Source organism: Ranitomeya imitator, chromosome 3 (genome assembly GCF_032444005.1).
Source record: "Ranitomeya imitator isolate aRanImi1 chromosome 3, aRanImi1.pri, whole genome shotgun sequence".
NCBI classification, from domain to species: Eukaryota; Metazoa; Chordata; class Amphibia; order Anura; family Dendrobatidae; genus Ranitomeya; species Ranitomeya imitator.
Window position 1 is genome coordinate 557,101,771 of NC_091284.1, and position 20,138 is coordinate 557,121,908.

General features: G+C 45.5%; 1 protein-coding gene across 1 annotated transcript in view; it reads right to left on the reverse strand.

Annotated features, from left to right (window-relative positions):
* COL4A2 (collagen type IV alpha 2 chain) overlaps window positions 1-20,138 on the reverse strand; it is a 372,124-nt gene that overhangs the window by 253,242 nt on the left and 98,744 nt on the right. The gene's annotated exons all lie outside the window — the stretch shown is intronic.

A 20,138-nucleotide genomic window follows, 5' to 3' on the forward strand; every position in this document is an offset into this window, starting at 1 on the left:
TATCTTCTCTTAGCTCCGCTGCAGATGATTGACATGTCTCTTCCATAGCAAGAGGCCTACCAATCGCCATTAGAAGTGCTGATCAGGAGCAGCTATGGTCTTCAGATCCTTAAATTAGATTTTCTCTGAAAGTTCGGAATGCTTCAGGGAATAATATACCTGCCTGAACTACACCTTGGAACTACAGCCAGGGTCTCTCTCCTCGTCTCACATTCCCCATTCCATCCTGGCCCATTACCTCTCTATCTAGAAAACTTGGTGCCGTAATTTTAGGCGTCCTGTCCCAGGATTCGTCACTAGTGCATCACTCTGTCCTTCTGTCACTTCTTCTTTCTCTACTCTTTGTTCTCACCGTCCACTGCCTCACGTCAGGGACACCCACGTCAAGCGGTTTTGCTGACTAGTCAGACGTTAGATCTGCTTCTGTTGCACACTGGGCCCTATTAGTTGTCCTGACAGGAAATTGTCTGTCTCTTCACATTAGAACCTCCCACTCTGGGCTAGTCCCAGCTATTAACGCTAACTCTCTCTACTGTAGGGCAAAATACAATCCACCACTAATAACGAATGTCACAATACAAAATTACACATGACAACAAGACGCGTGTCCTCAAGCGGGAACATGGACAGCATGTTCATCTCCTTATACACTCACCGACCAATATATTGTGTTTGGAAATAATACTTTATGTTGATAGGTGAAATTAAGACATGCAATTAGTCTCTCTTTCTTATATTCTTTTTTATTGCTGAGGTTTTACTTAAGGTTCTATGTAAACGATGGGTAAACCACTACACAGTAGTATATATATAGAAAGAACAAAGCGTGCCTATTGATTCTTGTATGTAAGAATGGTCCATTGTCTTTTGCTCACTTGAAATACAATGCATGAATTCAAAGAACAAAATATTATATCTTTAAGGCACATAAACTGTAATTTTCACTGTCTTGGTGGGAGGAGAGTACATTTTGTCTTAATATCATGCACTTATAACGTGCCAGGAACTGTCTACAAAAACCATATCCAATAAAACAAGTCTTTTATTTTAAAAATTGAAAAATGTTAGGAAATTCCTGTAGATGAGATCATCTCATTTTTTTACCATATTGACTAACGTAATGCCTGGGACTAAGCATTCTTAGTGGATGTCCATGGTTAAAGTACACTTACACAGAAAGATTACAATCTTTCTATCTACTATATAATTGTCTAAGGGTCACTTCCATCTTTCTGTCCTTCTGTCTGTCACGAATATTCATTGGTCGCGGCCTCTGTCTGTCATGGAATCCAAGTCGCTGATTGGTCTCACCAGCTACCTGTCATGGCTACCGCGACCAATCAGCGACGGCCACAGTCCGATTAGTCCCTCCCCTACTCCCCTGCAGTCACAGTGCCCGCTCCATACTCCCCGCAGTCAGTGTCCCCGGCGCCCGCTCCATACTCCCCGCAGTCAGTGTCCCCGGCGCTCGCTCCATACTCCCCGCTCCATACTCCCCGCAGTCAGTGTCCCCGGTGCCCGCTCCATACTCCCCGCTCCATACTCCCCGCAGTCAGTGTCCCCGGCGCCCGCTCCATACTCCCCGCTCCATACTCCCCGCAGTCAGTGTCCCCGGTGCCCGCTCCATACTCCCCGCTCCATACTCCCCGCAGTCAGTGTCCCCGGTGCCCGCTCCATACTCCCCGCTCCATACTCCCCGCAGTCAGTGTCCCCGGTGCCCGCTCCATACTCCCCGCTCCATACTCCCCGCAGTCAGTGTCCCCGGCGCCCGCTCCATACTCCCGGAGTCAGTGTCCCCGGCGCCCGCTCCATACTCCCCGCAGTCAGTGTCCCCGGCGCCCGCTCCATACTCTCTGCTCCATACTCCCCGCAGTCAGTGCCCGCTCCATACTCCCCTCCGGTCACCGCTCACACAGGGTTAATGCCAGCGGTAACGGACCGCGTTATACCACGGGTAACACACTTCGTAACCGCTGCTATTAACCCTTTGTGACCCAGTTTTTACTATTGATGCTGCCTATGCAGCGCCAATAGTAAAAAGATCTAATGTTAAAAATAATAAAAAAAACAAAAAACCTGCCGTCGTCGGACGATGAGCTCGCGTAGGCTGACATCTTCCGTTCCCAGAGATGCATTGCGAACTTACCCAGAAGACTTAGCGGTCTCGCAAGACCGCTAAATCATCTGGGTAATTTCGCAATGTATCCTGGGAACGGAAGATGGCGGCCGCATCACACAGCTTCGCTGGATCCCAGGGGTGAGTATATACGGTAACTATTTTTTATTTTAATTATTATTTTTAACAGGGATATGGTGCACACACTGCTAAATACTGCGTGGGAAGTGTTATATACCTCCGTGTCTGGGCAATATACTACGTTGCTGGGCAATATGCTACGTCGCTGGGCAATATACTACATGGCTCTGTGCTCAATACTACGTCGCTGGGCAATATACTATGTGGCTGGGGAATATACTACGTGACTGGGCAATATACTACGTGACTGGGCAATATACTATGTGACTGGGCAATATACTACGTGGCTGTGCAATATACTACGTGGCTGGGCAATATACTACGTGGCTGTGCAATATACTACGTGGCTGGGCAATATACTACGTGGCTGGGCAATATACTACGTGACTTGCCAATATACTACGTGGCGGGGCAATATACTACGTCGCTGGGCAATATACTACATCGCTGGGCAATATACTACGTGACTGGGCAGTATACTACGTGACTGGGCAATATACTACATGACTGGGCAATATACTACGTGGCTCTGTGCTGAATACTATGTCGCTGGGCAATATACTACATGGCTGGGGAATATACTACGTGACTGGGCAATATACTATGTAACTGGGCAATATACTATGTGACTGGGCAATATACTACGTGACTGGGCAATATACTACGTGGCTGGGCAATATACTACATGGCTCTGTGCTGAATACTACGTCGCTGGGCAATATACTACATGGCTGGGGAATATACTACGTGACTGGGCAATATACTACGTAACTGGGCAATATACTATGTGACTGGGCAATATACTACGTGACTGGGCAATATACTACGTGGCTGGGCAATATACTACGTGGCTGTGCAATATACTACGTGGCTGGGCAATATACTACGTGGCTGTGCTGTATACTACGTGGCTCTGTGCTGTATACTACGTCGCTGGGCAATATTCTACATGACTGGGCAATATACTACGTGACTGGACAATATACTATGTGGCTCTGTGCTGAATACTACGTCGCTGGGCAAGATACTACGTGACTGGGGAATATACTACGTGACTGGGCAATATACTACGTAACTGGGCAATATACTACATAACTGGGCAATATACTACGTGACTGGGCAACATACTACGTGGCGGGGCAATATACTACGTCGCTGGGCAATATACTACGTCGCTGGGCAATATACTACGTGACTGGGCAGTATACTACGTGATTGGGCAATATACTACATGACTGGGCAATATACTACGTGGCTCTGTGCTGAATACTACGTCGCTGGGCAATATACTACATGGCTGGGGAATATACTATGTGACTGGGCAATATACTACGTAACTGGGCAATATACTACGTGACTGGGCAATATACTACGTGACTGGGCAATATGCTACGTGGCTGGGCAATATACTACATGGTTCTGTGCTGAATACTACGTCGCTGGGCAATATACTACATGGCTGGGGAATATACTACGTGACTGGGCAATATACTACGTAACTGGGCAATATACTACGTGGCTGTGCAATATACTACGTGGCTGTGCAATATACTACGTTGCTGGGCAATATACTACGTGGCTGTGCAACATACTATGTGGCTGGGCAATATACTACGTGACTGGCCAATATACTACGTGACTGGGCAATATACCACGTGGCTGGGCAGTATACTACGTGTCTGTGCTGTATACTACGTGGCTCTGTGCTGTATACTACGCAGCTGGGCAATACACTACGTGGCTGGGCAATATACTAAGTGGCTGTGCAATAAACTACGTGGCTGGGTAATATACTACGTGGCTGGGCAATATACTACGTGGCTGTGCAATATACTACGTGGCTGTGCAATATACTACGTGGCTGGACAATATACTACGTGGCTGTGCAATATACTACGTGGCTGGGCAATATACTACGTGACTGGGCAATATACTACGTGACTGGGCAGTATACTACGTGTCTGTGCTGTATACTGCGTGGCTCTGTGCTGTATACTACGCCGCTGAGCAATATACTATGTGACCGGGCAATATACTACGTGACCGGGCAATATACTACGTGACTGGGCAATATACTACATGGCTCTGTGCTGAATACTACGTCGCTGGGCAATATACTACGTGGCTGGGGAATATACTACGTGACTGGGCAATATACTACGTAACTGGGCAAAATATTATGTGACTGGGCAATATACTACGTGGCTGGGCAATATACTACATGGCTGGGCAATATACTACGTGGCTGAGCAATATACTATGTGGCTGTGCAATATACTACGTGGCTGGGCAATATACTACGTGGCTGGGCAATATACTACATGGCTGTGCAATATACTACGTGGCTGGGCAATATACTACGTGACTGGGCAATATACTACGCGACTGGGCAATATACTACGTGGCTGTGCAATATACTACGTGGCTGGGCAATATACTACGTGACTGGGCAATATACTATGTGACTGGGCAATATACTATGTGGCTGGGCAATATACTACGAGGTTGGGCAATATACTACGTGGGCTGGGCAATGAACTACGTGGGCTGTGCAATATACTATGTGACTGGGCAATATACTACGTGGGTTGTGCAATATACTACGTGACTGAGCAATATACTACGTGGGCTGTGCAATATACTACGTGGGCTGTGCAATATACTACGTGACTGGGCAATATACTACGAGGTTGGGCAATATACTACGTGAGCTGGGCAATATACTACATGGCTGGGCAATATACTACGTGGCTGAGCAATATACTATGTGGCTGTGCAATATACTACGTGGCTGGGCAATATACTACGTGGCTGGGCAATATACTACATGGCTGTGCAATATACTACGTGGCTGGGCAATATACTACGTGACTGGGCAATATACTACGCGACTGGGCAATATACTACGTGGCTGTGCAATATACTACGTGGCTGGGCAATATACTACGTGACTGGGCAATATACTATGTGACTGGGCAATATACTATGTGGCTGGGCAATATACTACGAGGTTGGGCAATATACTACGTGGGCTGGGCAATGAACTACGTGGGCTGTGCAATATACTATGTGACTGGGCAATATACTACGTGGGTTGTGCAATATACTACGTGACTGAGCAATATACTACGTGGGCTGTGCAATATACTACGTGGGCTGTGCAATATACTACGTGACTGGGCAATATACTACGAGGTTGGGCAATATACTACGTGAGCTGGGCAATATACTGCATGGCTGGGCAATATACTACGTCACTGTGCAATATACTACGTGACTGGGCAATATACTACGAGGTTGGGCAATATACTACGTGGCTGGGCAATATACTACGAGGTTGGGCAATATACTATGCGGCTGGGCAATATACTACGTGGACATGCATATTCTAGAATACCCGATGCGTTAGAATCGGGCCACCATCCAGTAATATATATATATATATACAATGGCATGTAACGTTTTGACACCCCTGGTTAAAATTACTGTTATTGTGAATAATTAAGCAAGTTGAAGATGAAATTATTTCTAAAAAGCCTAATGTTAAAGATGACACATTTCCTTTGTATTTTAGAACAAATATATATACAGTATATTTTCATCTTTTACACTTTAAAAATTACTAAAAAGAAAGTGGGCTGATGCAAAAGTTTAGGCACCCTGCATGGTATCACAGCTTCTACCCAGCAAGAGTCTTTCAATTCTTGTTTTAGGAATCTTCATCCATTCTTCCTTGGAAAATTCTCTTCCCGCTCCACTGAGCAGGCGCCAGATTCCCAGCCCCGCAGTGTGAATACATCATAACACACTGTGGGGCGGGATCTAGGGCCGCCGCTACATGAAGGTGCAGGCACCTGATGTCCGTTCATAGGCAGAGCGCAAGGCGCATGTCCGAGAGCTGATTGCAGAGCGCAGGTGCCGGTGACATCAGGAGAAAGAGAAGAGGCGGCGCACGGAGGACAGAGTGGGATGATAGACGGGTGAGAGGCGGTTGAGTTAGGGGGAGAAAACATACCTCCCTGACTCAATAGAGGTATGGCGGGAAATTTATAAAAGTAATTATTTCAGGATTCCTAGAGATAATAAACATAAGAGCCACCTTCACAGAATGTAGCCTTAGTGCTGCTGAAGGTGGCTATATTACTTTAATAGGCCCGGGGGGCAGGGGGGGTGACAGGTTCCCTTTAACGCTGCAAATTGGCTCTGTCACTAAGGGGTTAAAAACAGTAGCTACCACGATGTAAACCAGGACTACAGCAGATAAAGATTCTGTAGTGTAATGAAAACTAAAACATACTACAACCATATTCTCTTTAAAAGCCCATAAAACTACACCTTTAAAGGTTTATTCTTAAACAAATAAGGATAAGATAGGGAATAACCTGAAGACTGCTGTGGACTGGAGTATAATATAACCTGTTTTTATTATCTTGCAGGTTACATTGGGGGCTTATCTACAACATTACAGAATGCTGTAGATAAGCCCCTGATGCCGGTGGCCTTTGCTTATAGGCGAATTTTGGGGTGACAGATTCCCTTTAAGGATTTCTATGAGATCACAGCAACTGAATATTTTGCTTTTCAAGGATAATTAGCCTGAAATGTAGAATTATGTGAGTGAATAAATTACAGATATTGTTCTTCTAAGCAAAGAAAAGCTGATGTATTAAGAGGTTTCTCCAACATGAGATTTGTGGTCCTGCATAAGAACCAAGAATGCAGTTATCTTTGTACAAACAACTTGTACAATAAGATAGAAACAGATAAATATTTAGCTTCCTCTACGTTTCTCCAAATGATGTCAGCTGACACATCTTTCACATCCATTTTATTAAGCCCTCATGCTTTGTTTATTTTGAGAGCGCTTCCCCATCATGGAGCAAGCAACAAACATGCTTGACAAATACCTGCTTAAAGGGAATCTGTCACCTCATATTTCGTATATATAAGCTGCGGCCACCACCATCAGGGGCTTATCTACAGCATTCTGTAATGCTGTAGATAAGCCCCCGATGTAACCTGAAAGATGAGAAAAAGAGGTTAGATTATACTCTCCCAGGGGCAGTCCCGATGCGGTCCAGTCCGATGGGTGTCGCAGGTCCGGGTCCGGTGCCTCCCATCTTCATACGATGACGTCCTCTTCTTTGCTTCCTGCTGGGGCTCCGGCACAAGCGTACTTTGTCTGCCCTGTTGAGGGCAGAGCAAAGTACTGCAGTGCGCAGGCACCGGGAAAGGTCAGAGGCCTGGCGCTTCCGCACTGTAGTACTTTGCTCTGCCCTCAACAGGGCAAAGTACGCCTGCGCAAGAGCCGCGGCAAGAAGACAAGAAGAGGACGTGATCGTTTGAAGATGGGAGGTGCCGGACCTGGACTGCGACGCCCATTGGACCGGACCACAGCGGGACCGCCCCTGGGTGAGTATAATATAACCTGTTTTTCTCATCTTTCAGGATACATAGGGGGATTATCTACAGCATTACAGAATGCAGTTTATATACGCAATATGAGGTAACATAGTAACATAGTAACATAGTTAGTAAGGCCGAAAAAAGACATTTGTCCATCCAGTTCAGCCTATATTCCATCATAATAAATACCCAGATCTACGTCCTTCTACAGAACCTAATAATTGTATGATACAATATTGTTCTGCTCCAGGAAGACATCCAGGCCTCTCTTGAACCCCTCGACTGAGTTCGCCATCACCACCTCCTCAGGCAAGCAATTCCAGATTCTCACTGCCCTAACAGTAAAGAATCCTCTTCTATGTTGGTGGAAAAACCTTCTCTCCTCCAGACGCAAAGAATGCCCCCTTGTGCCCGTCACCTTCCTTGGTATAAACAGATCCTCAGCGAGATATTTGTATTGTCCCCTTATATACTTATACATGGTTATTAGATCGCCCCTCAGTCGTCTTTTTTCTAGACTAAATAATCCTAATTTCGCTAATCTATCTGGGTATTGTAGTTCTCCCATCCCCTTTATTAATTTTGTTGCCCTCCTTTGTACTCTCTCTAGTTCCATTATATCCTTCCTGAGCACCGGTGCCCAAAACTGGACACAGTACTCCATGTGCGGTCTAACTAGGGATTTGTACAGAGGCAGTATAATGCTCTCATCATGTGTATCCAGACCTCTTTTAATGCACCCCATGATCCTGTTTGCCTTGGCAGCTGCTGCCTGGCACTGGCTGCTCCAGGTAAGTTTATCATTAACTAGGATCCCCAAGTCCTTCTCCCTGTCAGATTTACCCAGTGGTTTCCCGTTCAGTGTGTAATGGTGATATTGATTCCCTCTTCCCATGTGTATAACCTTACATTTATCATTGTTAAACCTCATCTGCCACCTTTCAGCCCAAGTTTCCAACTTATCCAGATCCATCTGTAGCAGAATACTATCTTCTCTTGTATTAACTGCTTTACATAGTTTTGTATCATCTGCAAATATCGATATTTTACTGTGTAAACCTTCTACCAGATCATTAATGAATATGTTGAAGAGAACAGGTCCCAATACTGACCCCTGCGGTACCCCACTGGTCACAGCGACCCAGTTAGAGACTATACCATTTATAACCACCCTCTGCTTTCTATCACTAAGCCAGTTACTAACCCATTTACACACATTTTCCCCCAGACCAAGCATTCTCATTTTGTGTACCAACCTCTTGTGCGGCACGGTATCAAACGCTTTGGAAAAATCGAGATATACCACGTCCAATGACTCACCGTGGTCCAGTCTATAGCTTACCTCTTCATAAAAACTGATTAGATTGGTTTGACAGGAGCGATTTCTCATAAACCCATGCTGATATGGAGTTAAACAGTTATTCTCATTGAGATAATCCAGAATAACATCCCTCAGAAACCCTTCAAATATTTTACCAACAATAGAGGTTAGACTTACTGGCCTATAATTTCCAGGTTCACTTTTAGAGCCCTTTTTGAATATTGGCACCACATTTGCTATGCGCCAGTCCTGCGGAACAGACCCTGTCGCTATAGAGTCCCTAAAAATAAGAAATAATGGTTTATCTATTACATTACTTAGTTCTCTTAGTACTCGTGGGTGTATGCCATCCGGACCCGGAGATTTATCTATTTTAATCTTATTTAGCCGGTTTCGCACCTCTTCTTGGGTTAGATTGGTGACCCTTAATATAGGGTTTTCATTGTTTCTTTGGATTTCACCTAGCATTTCATTTTCCACCGTGAATACCGTGGAGAAGAAGGTGTTTAATATGTTAGCTTTTTCCTCGTCATTTACAACCATTCTTTCCTCACTATTTTTTAAGGGGCCTACATTTTCAGTTTTTATTCTTTTACTATTGATATAGTTGAAGAACAGTTTGGGATTAGTTTTACTCTCCTTAGCAATGTGCTTCTCTGTTTCCTTTTTGGCAGCTTTAATTAGTTTTTTAGATAAAGTATTTTTCTCCCTATAGTTTTTTAGAGCTTCAATGGTGCCATCCTGCTTTAGTAGTGCAAATGCTTTCTTTTTACTGTTAATTGCCTGTCTTACTTCTTTGTTTAGCCACATTGGGTTTTTCCTATTTCTAGTCCTTTTATTCCCACAAGGTATAAACCGCTTACACTGCCTATTTAGGATGTTCTTAAACATTTCCCATTTATTATCTGTATTCTTATTTCTGAGGATATTGTCCCAGTCTACCAGATTAAGGGCATCTCTAAGCTGTTCAAACTTTGCCTTCCTAAAGTTCAATGTTTTTGTGACTCCCTGACAAGTCCCCCTAGTGAAAGACAGGTGAAACTGCACAATATTGTGGTCGCTATTTCCTAAATGCCCAACCACCTGCAGATTTGTTATTCTGTCAGGTCTATTAGATAGTATTAGGTCTAAAAGTGCTGCTCCTCTGGTTGGATTCTGCACCAATTGTGAAAGATAATTTTTCTTGGTTATTAGCAGAAACCTGTTGCCTTTATGGGTTTCACAGGTTTCTGTTTCCCAGTTAATATCCGGGTAGTTAAAGTCCCCCATAACCAGGACCTCATTATGGGTTGCAGCTTCATCTATCTGCTTTAGAAGTAGACTTTCCATGCTTTCTGTTATATTTGGGGGTTTGTAACAGACCCCAATGAGAATTTTGTTACCATTTTTTTCCCTCCATGAATTTCAACCCATATGGACTCGACATCCTCATTCCCTTCGCTAATATCCTCCCTTAAAGTGGACTTTAGACAAGACTTTACATAGAGACAAACCCCTCCTCCTCTCCGATTTTTACGATCCTTTCTAAACAGACTGTAACCCTGTAAGTTAACTGCCCAGTCATAGCTTTCATCTAACCATGTCTCGGTTATTCCCACTATGTCAAAGTTACCTGTAGATATTTCTGCTTCTAGTTCTTCCATCTTGTTTGTCAGGCTTCTGGCGTTTGCGAGCATGCAGTTTAGAGGATTTTGTTTTGTTCCAATCTCCTCACTGTGGATTGTTTTAGAAATGTTCTTACCTCCCTTCTGAGTATGTTTTCCTGGGTCGTCTTTGTTCGAGTCTAATGTTTTTCTTCCCGTCCCCTCTTCTTCTAGTTTAACGCCCTCCTGATGAGTGTAGCGAGTCTTCTGGCGAATGTGTGTTTCCCAGGTTTGTTGAGGTGTAGTCCGTCTCTGGCGAGGAGTCCATCATACCAGTAATTCACACCGTGGTCCAGGAATCCAAATCCTTGTTGTCTGCACCATCGTCTTAGCCAGTTGTTTGCATCAAGGATCCTGTTCCATCTCCTGGTGCCATGCCCGTCTACTGGAAGGATAGAAGAAAAAACTACCTGTGCATCCAGTTCCTTTACTTTCTTCCCCAACTCTTCAAAGTCCTTGCAGATTGTCGGTAGGTCCTTCCTTGCCGTGTCATTGGTGCCAACATGTATCAGAAGAAATGGGTGAACGTCCTTGGAGCTGAAGAGCTTTGGTATCCTATCGGTCACATCCTTGATCATCGCACCTGGAAGGCAGCATACTTCTCTTGCAGTTATGTCCGGTCTGCAGATGGCTGCTTCGGTGCCTCTCAGTAGTGAGTCTCCCACCACCACCACTCTTCGTTGCTTCTTGGCTGTACTTTTTGCTGTCACTTGTTGCTGTGTGCCCTTTTCTATTTTGCTTGCTGGTATTGCTTCATTCTTAGGTGTGCCATCTTCATCCTCTACAAAGATTTGATATCGGTTCTTCAGTTGTGTGGTTGGTGATTTCTCCATGGTCTTCTTGCTTCTTTTGGTCACATGCTTCCACTCATCTGCTTTTGGAGGTTCTCTGACACTTTTTGCACCTTCTGTGACCAGTAGAGATGCTTCTGTTCTGTCTAGAAAGTCTTCATTCTCTTTGATGAGTTTCAAAGTTGCTATTCTTTCTTCCAGACCCCGCACCTTTTCTTCTAAAAGGGCCACTAGTCTACACTTCTGACAGGTGAAATTGGATTCTTCTTCTGGTCGATCTGTGAACATGTAGCACATGCTGCAGCTCACCATGTAGGTTGTCACATCTGCCATGTTGCTCCTAGATCCTGCTGACTTGCTGTGTGTTTTCCTTCTTGTGTAATCTACTCAGCCAAGCTCTCTTGCAATAATGTCCTACAGGCAAAAATTCAGGTTTGGTGATGCTTTCGAAGCAGCTGGTCCCGGCTGTACCCAACGATCTTCTAGCTTAGGGAGACTTCGCTTCTCCCAGAAGGCACCTGGAATATGCAAATTAGCCTCCTGAAGCTTGAATCCCTGGTTTGGTGATGCTTTCGAAGCAGCTGGTCCCGGCTGTACCCAACGATCTTCTAGCTTAGGGAGACTTCGCTTCTCCCAGAAGGCACCTGGAATATGCAAATTAGCCTCCTGAAGCTTGAATCCCTGGTTTGGTGATGCTTTCGAAGCAGCTGGTCCCGGCTGTACCCAACGATCTTCTAGCTTAGGGAGACTTCGCTTCTCCCAGAAGGCACCTGGAATATGCAAATTAGCCTCCTGAAGCTTGAATCCCTGGTTTGGTGATGCTTTCGAAGCAGCTGGTCCCGGCTGTACCCAACGATCTTCTAGCTTAGGGAGACTTCGCTTCTCCCAGAAGGCACCTGGAATATGCAAATTAGCCTCCTGAAGCTTGAATCCCTGGTTTGGTGATGCTTTCGAAGCAGCTGGTCCCGGCTGTACCCAACGATCTTCTAGCTTAGGGAGACTTCGCTTCTCCCAGAAGGCACCTGGAATATGCAAATTAGCCTCCTGAAGCTTGAATCCCTGGTTTGGTGATGCTTTCGAAGCAGCTGGTCCCGGCTGTACCCAACGATCTTCTAGCTTAGGGAGACTTCGCTTCTCCCAGAAGGCACCTGGAATATGCAAATTAGCCTCCTGAAGCTTGAATCCCTGGTTTGTCCCTGAGGTGACAGATTCCCTTTAATGAATAATACATAGTAAATCTTAGTGGGCGCAGTTACATTTTTTTTTGGGGGGGGGTAATATTGTAGTAACAGCTGCACAAGTAATTCTTTCTCTGGTCAGTAAACTATACCCTTGCTTTTATGATAATTATACAAAGTAACATGACTGTTTAGACAGTTCTTATTCCAGGTGTCTCATTAATAAAGTGATTATTTTTACTGATTGATAATTTGTAAGACGGGTTGTGTATTAGAGAGTAAATAAACAACTGACAGAGACTTATTATGTCCCCCGAAGAACAAAGAAATGGACATGTTGGATTTTAGTATGCATAATCCTTGTTTTCAGTGACAATAGATGTTGGGGGCTAGTTAACATGCCCATACACTTTAGATGATTCTTAATCTCACTAATTTCATCTAGATAGAGAAAAACCTAGTATATACAGTATTGTGCAAACGTTTTAGGCAGGTATGGAAAAAAAACTTGCAAACTAATAATGCTTTCAAAAATACAAGTGTTATTAGTTGATTTTTAGGAATTAACAAAATGCAAATTGAATGAAGTAAAGAGAAATCAGAATCCAATCAATATTTGGTGTGACCTGCCTTTGCCTTCAAAACAGCATCAAAACATCAATTTTTATAGGTTCATTGGCACATGGTGTTTTAAGAAACTCAGTAAAGTGGTTGTTTCAAACATCTTGGTGAACTAATCACAGACCTTTTGTGGATGTAGGCTGGCGGATTTTGAGCCAATCAGATGCCTCACTGATGGTACTGTATGATATGTAAGTGACTGCACTGAGGGCTCAATTGATCCTAACTGTTTAAGGAAACTCCACCAGACTTCATTGTTGCCTGCAGACACTCATTATTGTACCTTTCTACAAAAAGACCAGACAAGATGGGCCAGGTCATGTTGACCGAGCATGGAAATCATATTTATGCTATTGAAACTTACACTTGACCTTGACACTTTCTGTTTGTTTTGAAATAGCTGAACTAAAGGAAAACCTCAAATGTTTAAATAAATAGCTGCATGGGGACTACGCAAAATAAACTAATCAAGATCATTGTATATGTATTCTATATGAGACTCCCAGCATGAAACCTCAGAAATGTAAAGCACACAGCACGGCTGTGTATCCACATTGTAGAGGTCTTGACCATTAGAAAATCCACACTTAAAATCCACAGACACAATGGTCTGCTTGTATGCCAACAATAAGAATTATCTTGCTTTTCATTTTTTCCATTCATTTTTTGACCCATTGGGTCTATATGGCTGAAAAAGTGACATCATTCTAAAAACTGCACCCCTCAAGGTGCTCAAAACCACATTCAAGACGTTTATTAAGCCTTCAGGTGTTTCACAGCAGCAAAAGCAAAATGGAAGGAAAAAATGAACATTTAAATTTTTAGTCACAAAAATGATTTTTAGCAACAATTTTTTATTTTCCCAAGGGTAAAAGGAGCTCTAATCCCAACCCTCATCACAAACTTAACCCTAACACACGCCTAACCTTAATCCCAACCTTAACCCTACCCCTAATCCCAACCCTGACTTTAGCCCCAACCCTAACTCAAACTTTAGCCCCAACCCTAACACTAATTATAGCCCTAACCATAACTTTAGCCCAACTCAAACCCTAATGGCAAAACTGGGGCGGGAGGGGGTGATCCCTTGGGCAGAGGGGTGATCACCGGGTCAGGGGGCAGATCAGCGGGAAAGGGGGCAAATCAGCCGGGTGGGGGCAGATCAGCGGGGCAGATCTGTGGGCAGGGGGCAGATCAGTGAGGCAGGGGGCAGATCAGCGGGGCAGATGAGCGTGGCGATCAGTGGAGCAGATCAGCGGGGCAGGGGGAGATCAGCGAGGCAGGGGGAGATCAGTGGGGCAGGGGGGAGATCAGAGTGGCAGGGGGCAGATCAGCGGGGCAGGGGGGAGGTCAGCAGGGCAGCAGGCAGATCAGCGAAGCAGGGGGGATCAGCGGGGAATGGGGAGATCAGAGGGGCAGATCAGCGGGGCAGATCAGTGGGGCAGGGGGGAGATAAGAGGGGCAGGGGGTGATCGAGGTGATCACCGGGAAAAGGAGGGGTCTGTCAGGCGCGGGGTGCTGAGGAGATGCAGCAGATGGAGACGACAGCAGCAGCAGCAACAGCAGGGGGGTGATCAGGGGATGATCACTGGGGCAGGGGGAAGGGAGCAGACGGTGGGGGGAGTGGAGGGCAGCAGAGAGGAGTACCTAGCAGCGGCGGCGATCACGGTATGTGGCAGGGCACCTCGTTGGTCAGCTTCCACGGATGGTATGAAGCTGGAAAGCGAGGCAGCCATGGTTTACTCCGCCCCTCCACATCTGAATGGAGAGATAGCGTCACATGTACGCTAGCTCCAATCAGATCTGAGGGGTGGTGACAAAGTGGTCACCAGAGCAATCGTAGCCCGGGGGGGAGCAAAGCCAACCCCCCGGGCTCAAGTACAAACCCCCCTGTTCCTACGGGTCAGGTGAAATTTCAGTTAACCCTTTCACCAGACCCGCGGCATCACAGGTCGGATTGGCAGCAACCTTCATGACGCATATTCTGCGTCATAGGTCGGGAAGAGGTTAATGTCCAAAGCTCCTATGTAGAGTTACGCTATATCACCCCGTATAGTCTGATACGGGGTAATATAAGCTTGCTGTGTGCAGTGAGTTTCTGGTCCTGCTTGCTATGCATGCTTAGGGCACATGTGTGGGAACGTCCTGGTTCTTAAAGAGACAGGGCTTGCTGTTGTGAATTCTGTGGTCAAGCTCCCTCCTGTGGTCATGAGTGGTACTTCGGCTGGTTCTGTCTATGAGCTTCCTCTGGTGGATGTGAGTGGGGCTGCGGCTTCTGAGTTTCCTTCCTCAGGTCACGAGGTTAAGTCGTTAGATGCTGCTCTATTTAACTCCACCTAGTTCTTTGTTCCTGGCCTCCAGTCAATGTTCCAGTATTGGTCTTGCTTTCTCCTGGATCGTTCTTGTGGCCTGTCTGCCCTGCATAAGCTAAGTTTTGCTTGTGTTACTTTTGTTTGCTATATTTTCTGTCCAGCTTGCTATATTGGTTTTTCTTGCTTGCTGGAAGCTCTGAGACGCAGAGGGAGCACCTCCGTACCGTTAGTCGGTGCGGAGGGTCTTTTTGCCCCTCTGCGTGGTTGTTTGTAGGTTTTTGTGTTGACCGCAAAGCTATCTTTCCTATCCTCGGTCTATTCAGTAAGTCGGGCCTCACTTTGCTAAAATCTATTTCATCTCTGTGTTTGTATTTTCATCTTAACTCACAATCATTATATGTGGGGGGCTGCCTTTTCCTTTGGGGAATTTCTCTGAGGCAAGGTAGGCTTATTTTTCTATCTTCAGGGCTAGCTAGTTTCTCAGGCTGTGCCGAGTTGCATAGGGAGCTTTAGGCGCAATCCACGGCTACCTCTAGTGTGGTATGATAGGATTAGGGATTGCGGTCAGCAGAGTTCCCACGTCTCAGAGCTCGTCCTATGTTAGTAACTATCAGGTCACTTTGTGTGCTCTTAACCACTAGGTCCATTGTGGTTCTGAATCACCTGTTCATAACAGTACTGGAGGCCCAAAGTACTAATGCTTCTCAATAGAGGGAAAAGAGAAGTTCTGAGACCATTTTTTTTTCTCTGTACTGTGTTTTGTCTTTCTTTTCCCCTAGACATTTGGGTGGTTCAGGACACATGTGTAGTGATGGACATTAAAGATCTGTCTTCTTGTGTGGATCATCTCACTGCAAGAGTACAAAATATTCAAGACTTTGTGGTTCAGAATTCTATGTTAGAGCCAAGAATTCCAATTCCTGATTTGTTTTCTGGAGATAGAGCTGAGTTTCTGAGTTTTAAGAATAATTGTAAACTGTTTCTGGCTTTGAAACCCCGCTCCTCTGGTGACCCAGTTCAACAAGTTAAGATCATTATTTCTTTATTACGTGGCAACCCTCAAGACTGGGCATTTTCCCTTGCGCCAGGAGATCCTGCATTATGTAATATTGATGCGTTTTTTCTGGCGCTCGGATTGCTGTATGACGAACCTAATTCAGTGGATCAGGCAGAGAAAAATTTGCTGGCTCTGTCTCAGGGTCAGGATGAGGTAGAGATATATTGTCAGAAGTTTAGGAAGTGGTCTGTGCTCACTCAATGGAATGAATGTGCGCTGGCAGCAATTTTCAGGAAAGGTCTCTCTGAAGCCCTTAAGGATGTCATGGTGGGATTTCCTATGCCTGCTGGTCTGAATGAGTCTATGTCTTTGGCCATTCAGATCGGTCGACGCTTGCGTGAGCGTAAAACTGTGCACCATTTGGCGGTATTATCTGAGCATGGACCTGAGCCTATGCAGTGCGATAGGACTTTGACCAGAGCTGAACGGCAAGAACACAGACGTCAGAATGGGCTGTGTTTTTACTGTGGTGATTCCACTCATGCTATCTCCGATTGTCCTAAGCGCACTAAGCGGTTCGCTAGGTCTGCCACCATTGGTACGGTACAGTCGAAATTTCTTTTGTCCGTTACTTTGATCTGCTCTTTGTCATCATATTCTGTCATGGCATTTGTGGATTCAGGCGCTGCCTTGAATTTGATGGACTTGGAGTATGCTAGGCGCTGTGGGTTTTTCTTGGAGCCCTTGCAGTATCCTATTCCATTGAGAGGAATTGATGCTACGCCTTTGGCCAAGAATAAGCCTCAGTACTGGACCCAGCTGACCATGTGCATGGCTCCTGCGCATCAGGAGGATATTCGCTTTTTGGTGTTGCATAATCTGCATGATGTGGTCGCGTTGGGGTTGCCATGGCTACAAGTCCATAACCCTGTATTGGATTGGAAATCAATGTCTGTGTCCAGCTGGGGTTGTCAGGGGGTACATGGTGATGTTCCTTTTCTGTCTATTTCATCATCCACCCCTTCTGAGGTCCCAGAGTTCTTGTCGGATTACCGGGATGTATTTGATGAGCCCAAGTCCAGTGCCCTACCTCCGCATAGGGATTGTGATTGTGCTATCGATTTGATTCCTGGTAGTAAATTTCCTAAAGGTCGACTGTTTAATTTGTCTGTGCCTGAACACGCCGCTATGCGGAGTTACGTAAAGGAATCATAGGAGAAGGGTCATATTCGCCCGTCGTCGTCGCCTTTGGGAGCAGGGTTCTTTTTTGTGGCCAAGAAGGATGGTTCGCTGAGACCTTGTATTGATTACCGCCTTCTAAATAAAATCACGGTTAAATTTCAGTACCCCTTGCCGCTGCTGTCTGATTTGTTTGCTCGGATTAAGGGGGCTAGTTGGTTCACCAAGATAGAGCTTGGTGGTGCGTATAATCTTGTGCATATTAAACAGGGCGATGAATGGAAAACAGCATTTAATACGCCCGAGGGCCATTTTGAGTACCTGGTTATGCCATTCGGGCTTTCTAATGCTCCATCAGTGTTTCAGTCCTTTATGCATGACATCTTCCGAGAGTACCTGGATAAATTCCTGATTGTATACTTGGATGATATTTTGGTCTTCTCGGATGATTGGGAGTCTCACCTGAAGCAGGTCAGAATGGTGTTCCAGGTTCTGCGTGCGAATTCTTTGTTTGTGAAGGGGTCAAAGTGTCTCTTTGGTGTTCAGAAGGTTTCATTTTTGGGGTTCATTTTTTCCTCTTCTACTATCGAGATGGACCCTGTTAAAGTTCAGGCCATTTATGATTGGACTCAGCCGACATCTCTGAAGAGTCTGCAAAAGTTCCTGGGCTTTGCTAATTTTTATCGTCGCTTCATCAATAATTTTTCTAGTATTGCTAAACCGTTGACTGAGTTAACCAAGAAGGGTGCTGATGTGGTCAATTGGTCTTCTGCTGCTGTGGAAGCTTTTCAAGAGTTGAAGCGTCGTTTTTCTTCTGCCCCTGTGTTGTGCCAACCAGATGTTTCGCTCCCGTTCCAGGTCGAGGTTGATGCTTCTGAGATTGGAGCAGTATCTGTTTTGTCGCAAAGAAGTTCTGATGGCTCGGTGATGAAACCATGCGCCTTCTTTTCCAGGAAGTTTTCGCCTGCTGAGCGTAATTATGATGTTGGCAATCGAGAGTTGCTGGCCATGAAGTGGGCATTCGAGGAGTGGCGTCATTGGCTTGAAGGAGCTAAGCATCGCGTGGTGGTCTTGACTGATCACAAGAACTTGACTTATCTCGAGTCTGCCAAACGGTTGAATCCTAGACAGGCTCGTTGGTCGCTGTTTTTCTCCCGTTTTGACTTTGTGGTTTCGTACCTTCCGGGCTCTAAAAATGTGAAGGCAGATGCCCTGTCTAGGAGTTTTGTGCCCGACTCTCCGGGTGTTCCTGAGCCGGCGGGTATTCTCAAAGAGGGGGTAATTTTGTCTGCCATCTCCCCTGATTTGCGGCGGGTGCTGCAAAAATTTCAGGCTAATAGACCTGACTAGGGTTGAGCGAAACGGGTCGAACATTTTCAAAAGTCGCCGACTTTTGGCTAAGTCGGGGTTTCATGAAACCCGATCCGACCCCTGTGCGGGGTCGGCCATGCGGTACGCGACTTTCGCGCCAAAGTCGCGTTTCAATGACGCGAAAAGCGCCATTTCTCAGCCAATGAAGGTAAACGCAGAGTGTGGGCAGCGTGATGACATAGGTCCTGGTCCCCACCATCTTAGAGAAGGGCATTGCAGTGATTGGCTTGCTGTCTGCGACGTCACAGGGGCTATAAAGAGGCGTTCCCGCCGACCGCCATCTTACTGCTGCTGATCTGAGCTTAGGGAGAGGTTGCTGCCGCTTTGTCAGAAGCAGGGATAGCGTTAGGCAGGGTCCATTAACCACAAAACCGCTTGTGCTGCAGCGATTTGCACTGTCCAACACCACCCTCGGTGTGCAGGGACAGTGGAAGTTTTTTTTTTTTTTTTTTTCCCCTCAGCGCTGTAGCTCATTGGGCTGCCCTAGAAGGCTCCCTGATAGCTGCATTGCTGTGTGTACGCCGCTGTGCAAACCAACTGCTTTTTTCAAAGCACAAATCCTCTTGTTCCTTCCTTTCTGCACAGCTATCTTTTTTGTTTGTCCACACTTTTTATTTCATTTGTGCATCAGTCCACTCCTTATTGCTGCCTGCCATACCTGGCTGAGATTACTGCAGGCAGGGAGATAGTAGCTGCCTGCCATACCTGGCTGAGATTACTGCAGGCAGGGAGATAGTAATTGTAGGACATTCCCTGTTTTTTTTTTTGTTTTTTTTTTGGTGGGAGATTAAGATTGGCAATTTGGCATTTCTGCTAGAGTGCCATCCCTGTGTGTGCCATCTCTCTCACATAGTGGGCCATAGAAAGCCTTTTCATTTTTCTGTATTTTTTTTTTGTGGGGTGTATAAATTCTCCCTGATAAAAATACAGTGGGAGATTAATATTGGCCTTTGGGCTTGTGTGCCAGTCCTGAGTGTGCCATCTCTCTCACAAATAGTGGGCCATAGAAAGCCTATTTTATTTTTTTTTGGGTTTTATAAATTCTCCCTGAAAAAAAGGGAG